Source organism: Equus quagga, chromosome 3, assembly GCF_021613505.1.
Source record: "Equus quagga isolate Etosha38 chromosome 3, UCLA_HA_Equagga_1.0, whole genome shotgun sequence".
NCBI classification, from domain to species: Eukaryota; Metazoa; Chordata; class Mammalia; order Perissodactyla; family Equidae; genus Equus; species Equus quagga.
The window spans coordinates 40,767,897-40,777,315 of NC_060269.1; positions in this window are offsets into that span (position 1 = coordinate 40,767,897).

Genomic DNA, 9,419 nt, shown 5'->3' on the forward strand with positions numbered 1-9,419 from the left:
GCCCCCCTGTCTCCTGAAACCCTCACTGCCACCCGGCAGGTGAGTGTGATTATCATTCTGCGAATAAGTAGTCACGAGGAAACTAAGGCTCACAGGGGTTTAGTGACTGGAATCGGGTCACACAGTGAGTGGTACATCTGCTAGTGTTACACGTGCCTTGGCTGGGTGAAGTTCCGGCCCGGGCTGGCTTCGGGGACGCGTCCTGATCTGTCGGGTGTCTCCAACAGCGTCGCCGCTTGCTTTTCATCCACGCCCAGGCCAGCCGGGTGAGTGACGTCACCTTCTCATCCTGGAACGGTGGACCCGGGCCTTCAGTGCTCCTTGCCAGGCGGAGCTGCGCGCCAGCCGCAGCATCCTTCCGTGGGATTCGCGGCAGCCATTTGGGGGCGCCATTTCCCAAAGCAGATGGTCCCTCTAGGGCTGCAAGTCAGCTTCCTTTAATCTGTTGAGGCTCTGACATCTGTTACATTTTTACATGTCGGGCAAGAGGCTGGCTTTTTTTTGGTCTGGGGGAGTTGCTTCGTTCTTTCGCCTTTGCCTTCCGCACCCCGGCGCCACAGCGAGGACGCGGGCTGCCGCTGGAGGGGAAGCTTCCCGGCGCAAACGCGCGCTGGGCAGGGGCTAGCGCTCCCGGCCGTGCTCTCTGCGCTCCCTTCGGGGCCATCGGACCTCAGGGCTTCAGACGCGGGTTTCTGATACTGAGGTCTGGACCTGCGGCGGGAGAGCCTTTGCCTTGCGTTTTAAGGAAAGGAGAGTTAAGCCCGAGGGCGAACAGTTTACCAACTGCTGACTCGAGCTCTTGCGCGTATCTCCTTTAGGATCTCAAGGGGCCGGCGAGCCCCAGATCGGAGCTGGAAAAGCAAACGAAGGGCCCAGCCAGGGAGGCTTTGACTCGGGGGGTGCGGGAGCCACGAAGGAGGCCCGACCCTGGCCGTGCCCGCTGTCCCCGCCCCTGCAGAGGCCCACACGGAGGGGCGAGCTGGCCGAGGAAGGGCGCGGGAGGGGAGGCGCGGCAGAGACCTAGACCTCGCGCAGCGCTCCCGGAGCCCTGGCGCAGGGCGCGAGGCGACGGTTCCCTGGGGGCGAAGCAGGAGCCATCCCCGGGCCCTACCCGCGGGCCACCTGGCCGAGAAGGAGCCTGCCCGGAGAGGGCTGTAACTGCGCGTGTCTGTGTGAGCTCTCTGGTTTGTGGGTCCAAATCCAGCGAGAATCCCTTAAGTTCCCGAGGCCGCTTTGTGCCGGGTACAGCGAACTTGGTCTTTGAGAAGGGCCTGAAGGCAAGGGATGGACACTTTTGGAACTCAGTAGAATGACTAAGAACAGTCGCTCCAAAATGATTAAAAAAAAAAAAAACCAAACCAAAACAAAAACCAGTTACACCTACAGTGATAATCTACTGCTGCAACAGATGATTTTCTTTCTCTTCCTCAGCCGCACGAATGTTTCAGTCAATGACTGGCTTGGGATGGACCGGGAAAGCTGTTTTGTAGTAAGCTTCTCTCGGTAACAGCTAGAGGCACATCGCAGAGGCCGTGTTGGTGCCTTAGGAAAGAGCAATTTCTATTTCTTCTATTGTTCCTCAATGAGAAAATCGGCCTCGACGTTTTGGGCTAGGACATGGCGTGTCCTACTTGCATCCCTGGGCTGCTTCTGCTTCAACAAACAAACAAACAAAAACAAAATTAAAAAACCCCCAACCAACCAAACAAGAGCACCTGGAGGCAGTTCAGTGTCGTGAACCTCTGGGAAGGAAATTCCACTTCTGTTTAGTGCACACACCTCCCCCCCAGCAACTATTTGTTTACAGCATAAGGTCTCAAATTTTCTGGACCAGTAGTAATTCCTTGGTCTTTGGGGTTCAAAAATTTGAAATTCGTGTCAATTCTGTACACCTAGTCGATTTTGCACTCTTAATTAAAGAAAGATTTATTGACCACCTCTTACATACAAGCAGCTATATTGGGTACTGTCTCTTTTCTCTCTCCTGCCCCTTTCTTCCTAACTTCCCTGTGTGTTTCTGGGGTCCCGGTAGTTTATTGCTCACTGATGTGTTGCAACTGCTGATGAGACTCTTGAAATGAAGCATCTCCTAATTGCTCACATTAGGAAATCCTGAATGGAAACAGCAAAATCCCAAGGCCATTCATAGAGGGCGGTCCAGAAGCCACAGAGTGTCGCTGGGAAGAAAGACTTGCTCCATTGTCTGCCTTGAACAGCAGGGGTCACCGGCTAAGCTGGTGTGTCACTCTGGTGGGAATTTATTGCCATCAGATAAGAGCACAAAGTCAATACAATAAAGCCTGTGGGCTCTAAAGGAACAGATGGAATCTGAGTTCCTGCGCACATGTATGATCTTTCCAGAGACAAATCCAAGAATAGAAAGTCCTTTGTCATTCTTACTGAACTGACTCTTAGGGACACCTTTCCATACTCTGTGTTTGTCTGTCTGTTTAGCTCTTTCGGTATAATGGTAGATTTTTATCCTGCCCACACCAAGACATTTGTCAGATTCATTAAAGTGATTCTTCCTTTTATGACCCACTCAGCTTCAGTAAGTCACAGATATTCACAGCGACAAATAGTTGGACAAAGCATTGGTTTTTGGTTGAGTTCGGGCTAATAGTGTAACCGGTAATTTCAAACCATAGTATCCAGCATACACAGGCTCAGCACTCTGACTGAATTTATTGGCACTAAATGTTAATAAAGTTTCATTAGTAAGCCTAATATTTCTTAATAGTTTGTAACTCTCCAGTGGTACAATGGAGAGTGAAATATTACATAGAAAGAACATTTCCAAATGTCAAATTGGGCTCCTGGTAGATGGCCAGTCTGTGAAGTAGCTAGTGATCATCTTGGCCATGTTTTCCAGAGCTTTGCTGTTTTCCCTGTTTCCTTGAAATCTTAATTAATTAAAGAAATTCATAACAAGTTCTGCCCTGGAAGAAAATAAGGGAAAAAAGAGTGCTTTTATAAGTACAGTTAATTTATTATTTGTACTAATTCAGAAACCCTTTTCCATGTCCAAGTTTGCCTGGATTAGCTTCAAAATAAGCTTCAGAATGAGCAAGATTATCTGAGGGTTTCTATGATCAATTCTTCCCTGGAATAAATACTGAAAACATGTCTTTAACTCACTTCTCTTTGGTGTTATGAAGTTGAAACCTTTTACTTGTTATGCTAGTTTTCCTTTCATTCAGAGGAGTTGGGGATGGGGGAGGGGTTGGGGAGGGAGGTGGGAGAAAGGTGTCCATCTTGCTTGCACTCAGCCTTCAAACCAGATTTCTCCCATTTTGGATTTTTTGTGTGTGAAAGGGTGTATTATTCCTTAGGATAGTCTTACTGTATCTGAAAGACTTGGACAGGTAGTCGCTGGCATGATTTCCATGGAATGTTACCATGTCTCCACAGGCAGGACAAATATTCTGCCCTGCTCTTCTCTTTAACTATAGATGATATAATTAGCAACCTAATGCCTTAAAGAAGGAATTCCTCGAGTTCCTTGATGTTTAACCCCATCTATTCCATCAAAAGATTGTTGAGCCTCTACCATGCACTGTGGGAGTAATCAAAAAGTCTCTGCCTTTGAGGGGTTTATGGTTGAGTATTTGTGGGTAAAAGGAAAATTTCCACTTCTCTGCATTTAGCTTAAAGGTGAAGATGGTGTATATTTCTGAGAATAAAGGCTTTTCCCACTACACTTGGCTAAAGGGCTATGAAGGTCCTCTTAGAGCAAAATATGTGTTGATGGGGCCAAAGCTGATGACCCATTTGCAGGTTGCGTTTGAGAACTTTAGTTACTTTCTGACTTGTGATAGAATATAGTTTTTTACATTCGTAAGCAGGCAATCAGAGAAGCCTTCTGTAGGAGGTCGTGAGAGGTCTGTTCCTTGCCCTCACTTAAAACCAGCTTAAACTAACAAAGGGGGATTACATTCTGTCCAGTTTATAAATTTACTTTCAGAGAAAGAGAAGACTATTCAGTGTCTTAAAAACTCTAAACCATAATAGATACGTGAGAAATTCTCGTTAACTACCAGATAAATGATACATCCTGCACAGTTGCGTTTCCCAAATCAACAGCAGACAGTTGGGTAGAAGACTGAAGAGAATGGATTGAAAATTAAATCAAGTTAATATGATTAACTTGAAAATTGTCAAGTTCATTTTTACTCATGAATTGCTTCATCCCCAAAAATGCTTCATTGTTTTTTATAGAAGTAATACACATAAAAAATCCAGGCAACATAGAAAATGATAAAGAGGAAAGTAGAAATCTCTTTAATTTCACTGGCCAGATGTACAAAAAAATGTGAAAAATAGTTATATTCTTCTAACTTAGGAGAACATGAATATACAGAAAGTTTTATAAGCATACAATCAAACGATGCATACTATTTGTAAACAACTTCCTGTATGTCAACAAATGGAGATCTATGTCATAATAAATTACCTTTGAATATAATATTTGAACCATATTCAATTCCATGAGTGGATTCCCCTGTGTTGGTTTCCTCTCCAGTTTCGCAGCAGTTCATATGTGGCACTGCTTTTGTAGTGGCTGAATTATGTATATCATGATTAAGACGAGTCTGGATAAGCGCCTCATTGTCTAGATTTCTCCCAGTATAGAAGTTTGATCATAATATCTTCTGGCATTTGGATAGATTGGCCATAACTCAGAAACTATTTTTCTTATATTTCTCAATATGATATTTCCCCTATCAACTTGGTTGAAAAGAAGAATTTTAGATTTACAATGAAAGAAAAAAAGCCTATTGAGCTTTTCTCTTAACCTCAAAAATGGCGTGGTTAGAATTTGAGAAGGCTTAGCTCTTATTTTTCCGAGCTGTTTTTCCCCTTCATGTATTTCAAGTATCCCTTTGTGCAGAGAAGAATGTACTTTGGGAACCAGAACTTTCTGGTTCTTGGAGGACTCACTTGGAAGGCTCAATTCTACCCTCCACAAGGGTGATTGACTGGGAAGGTGGGGGAAGGTTGTGTTGTAGCTGAGGATTATTGCTCTGTGAGCTCATGCTGTCTGGGAGAGGAAGGTGTTCACTCTCAGGTGGGGTAGTTTTGGAAGGGGACAGTGTCAGAATAGATCTGACACACTCACCTGAGTGGTGCTCCTTTTGTTCACATAGTGTGTACCCACAAGACCTCTAATAAGAATCCTCATGCTGGCATGGACTAGCTGGCAACTGTTTTATACCTTGCATCTATCTATATTCTACTTCCAGAATTAATTTAGCTAAAATAGGTTTTTAATTTACAAGATATCATGGGCTGTCCTTTATGTGTAAAGATGTTCCTTTTGAATATTACTCATTAGGTGTGTGTCATCACTTGCTGTTACAGAAGGAAAGAGAATATGCACTGATTTATGCACATTCTTTCCCAGTTCTCCTTGTAACCACACGTTAGTACTCATTTGCAAGATGGCAGAGTTAAAATGATGTTTGGCCATTCACAGAGCAAGTTGACTGCTCTAGTCAGGAATTACACATATGGTCCCGGGTTTCAGCATGATGCAAATCATGGATCACATACAATACGGTATCAGTCAGACTGGGCTAGATTATACTGCTGTAACAATCATCACCAAATGACAGAAGTTTGTTTCTCACTAAGTAAAGTTTGCTGTAGATTGGGAGGCTTACCAGAGCAGCTGTTTTCCCAGCTCAGCATTTCCAGCTGCTTTATTTTATGGCTCTTCCATATCAAGATGTTCTACCGTATTCACTTAACAGGCAGAGAGGGCTGGTGAATCCATTACTAGAAGTTGAACACTTCCATTGGGAAGTGATACATGTCACTTTCACTCACGTTCCATTGGCCAAAATCAGTAAGAAGGCCATCCCTAACTTTGGGGGTGTGGAATGTACAGTCCTGCCCCATGGCTGGAAGTGAAGAACTGGATATTAGGGAACAGTAGTAACGCCTACCACATATATGTACACATTTCCTATCTAATTCCATGCTTTGTATAGTGCTTAAGCTACTTAAGCTATTGTGGATCAATAAATGTCAATACTGGTAAGGTTTGTAGATGGATATGCTGTAAAGTCAGGGTAAGTGAAAGAATTGACAACTGGAAAACACTCCATGAATCTTTTTCCGTGGTTATGCTTTGATTTGTATCAGAGCAGAATCTATGGGACAGCGAGCTAGGTTATGGTCTGATTCCACTGCATTTGTAACTGGCATTGTCAACTAACGTGAAGAAATAAAAATAGCCCACTTTTCAGAGGGCTAGAGAAATATAAAGCTGCTGCTCAGAACTGAGAGGCCTGAGCTGACAGGTCCTATAAAATTTCTTCTACATTTCTAATTGGCAATTTTAACGAGCTCCTATAGGTGTTTCCCACTGGAATGCCTATAGGAAATAAGAGCCTTACCGAAAGGACATACTAGTGGAAATATGCTTTTAAAATGTGTTTACATTATTTAGCTGAGAAAGAGAGTGCTTACAAGAATGTTACCTGGGAGACAAAAACTTTTTAAGAGAGAAAATGACTTTCTGAATTAATTTCTTTTAATAAATAAAATCCTCGAGCAAACTGAAATGTATTGGATCTATAGTTAGGAATGCATATTTATGATCTATTTTGTATAGCATGCATTGCTGGTCTTCATGGATTTTATTTATTTTTTGGCATTTTAAGGTGATCCATTTATAAAAATATGTTCAATGAAATGTAAATTGCCGGGAAATTAGATAAAGACGGTAGATTGAGGGAAGGAAGGTCAAGGAACTCTCCAAGCTATTTTGATGCTTTTGTTTTCTATAGAACAAGGGATACTCAAAAGAAGAAGACATGCTTTGAGACTCCCCAGGGGAGGGGAGTCAGAATCTTTTTTGTCACAGAGGGGGAAATGAGGATTGCAGATGTCTTTTTTGATTCTCTTCTTTAGCATAGTTGCAACCCAAGAAACCAAATCCTGTGGTTTAATTTGAGATATATATTTGGTACTGGGAGATATCAGCTCCTCACAGGCTGATATCTGGGGCAGGCTGATGGTAAAGAGTCAGACTGGGTTCAAATGTGACTTCACTACTTTCTAGTAAGATCCTGGACCAGTTACCTAAACTCTCCGTGCCTCAGTTTCTCCATCAGTCAAATAGGATACTAATGCACCTAGTGAGGGTTCAAAGAGTAAAGCACTTAGAAGTACAGAGTAGGTACTTTCTCTAAGTGCTATTTATTATTTTTATTCCACCAGGTAGTCATTAGGGCATCATGTCAGCCAACTCCAGCCACAGAGGCTTCCTCTGGGAACTTACTATGTGGATGCAATGAAGTGTTAAGAGACTTGCCCAGGTCACAGTAAAGCCCAAATCACTAGGAGAGTTGGAGTGCCCCTCAGCTGTGAAGGACTGGGCCAGGAATGAACTCCACGCCATCATCCCAGGAAAGGGGAAAACAAACCTGATTTACACTTTTGCACATTAAAAAGAAAATCAGGCTCACTAAATGGAAAGAGATCTAATTATTTTTAAAATGTTGTTCCTGTTGTTGGAATTTGAATCTTAAGTCAAAATTGTATTACAAAATAGATGGCAAGTAGTTGAAATATTAACTGAGGGAAACAGTTTTGGCACTCCAAGAAAAACCCTTGTAATTAATCTTCTCTGGTAATCTCCTCAGGGTAACCATTACTAATTAGAAACATGTTTTGTCAACCCATCCAGATTCTAAGCCTGGTGATGGCAAGAGTTTATTTTTTTTGGTACTGCCACAGCCCCAAGACTAAGAGGTATGTTTTGCATACAGCAAGTGTATAATCAATGTAGTCTACTACTTTTCAGTGAGAGCTGATCATAGAATCATACACTTAAGACAAGCTCAGAACAGGATTTCCTGGAGTGGAGCCATTCTCTTTTCTAATCACGTGCCATGGTTGAGAGACACTCCAAGTTGAAAGAGTGAATTGGGTTCTGAAGGGTGAGCCGCAACATCTGCAGTCTGGCACTCCACCCTTGGCCTTGACCTTCTCCTTCAAAACCAGTAGACAGATAGTGCTTGTAGAAAAGTGATTCAAACAGCATAAGCGTGTAACCTTGTAAAATCCACTGGGGCAATGTGACCAGTGTTTTGCTGGTAAGTTCATACTGAGTATTATTCTCAGCATAAAGACATTTAAATTTCTTTGGGTACAGATGATATAATTCTCAACTCTCCATTCCTGTCCCCATCCTGCCATGCAGACCAACATGGTTCTATTAATCGGTTACCTAGTCTGTTAGAACACTAACATACTTAGAGGTGTTATTTTTATTATGTGATTAAAACTTTGTGTTACTTTTTAAAAATTGTGGTAAAACATATATAGCATAAAATTTACCTTTTTAACCAATTTTAAGCATGCAGTTTAGTGACCTTAAGTCGATGTGATAACTTCTTAATCAAAGTGCTATTCACATTTTGGGGAGTGTATTGTTCATTAGCACTTTTACCAAAGGAGGGCACAGAAAAGCAGGGATACCCTTATCATTTAATGAATTCTCTCAGCAGCAGCTTTGTAAAATGATTTGATGGTATAGGAAACAGAAGTTATTGACCAAAATGAAAGTGTCGTATTATCAATAGCCATTATTTTTGCTATTCTTTTCTCTCAACAGAATTGGTTACACTGGCTAATAACTTATTGGAGATCACAACTCCCTCTGCTGAGTTGACTCTTTACAACCAGCAAGAGTAGAGCAGATCTGTTGACTCTTGCACATGGTGGAAGATTCTAGAATTCTATTTTCTTGTGGTAACTGCAGCTGTTCAAAGACCATCTCACCTCTCTGTGACCTTGACAGTAGAGACAGGAGGACATCAACCACCTTCTTCTCACCTGGAAAGACAACTCTTAGTCCCTTTCCTCCCATTTGGTAAGATCTTAGTGGTCCTTCAAGATCCATTTCAAATACTCATCTCCAAAAAGTGGGAAAAAGATGATGGCAGCATAAGAGACCATGTGTTTGAGAAATTAAGGAGCCAAATGAAGGAGGGGCCAGAGAGAGTCAAGTGAAAGTATTTATGTGCACTTTTGTTTTAGTCTTAATTTCTAAATAGGAGACCCCAAAGTATATTTGATGATGGAAGTGATAATTCTCTTCCATGGAGAAATTGAAGTTTGTAGAGAAAAATGATAGAATCTAAGTATTGGAGAACATGTTCAAGACCAGCTAGTCTATTCTCCCACTCAGTGTGATGTCCCTGACAGGGATTCATCCAGTGTCTCCTTGAACCCACAGAGGGATGGCGAGCACCCTCATGAGCTCTTTTTCAAGATCTAACCCTCTTCACTGTCTCCTGCATTCATCAAGCAACCTTGATATAGGGAAGGATACTGTATTGGTTTACTAGAGTTGCCACAACAAAATACTGCAGACTGAATGGCTCGAGCAAGAGAAATTTATTTTC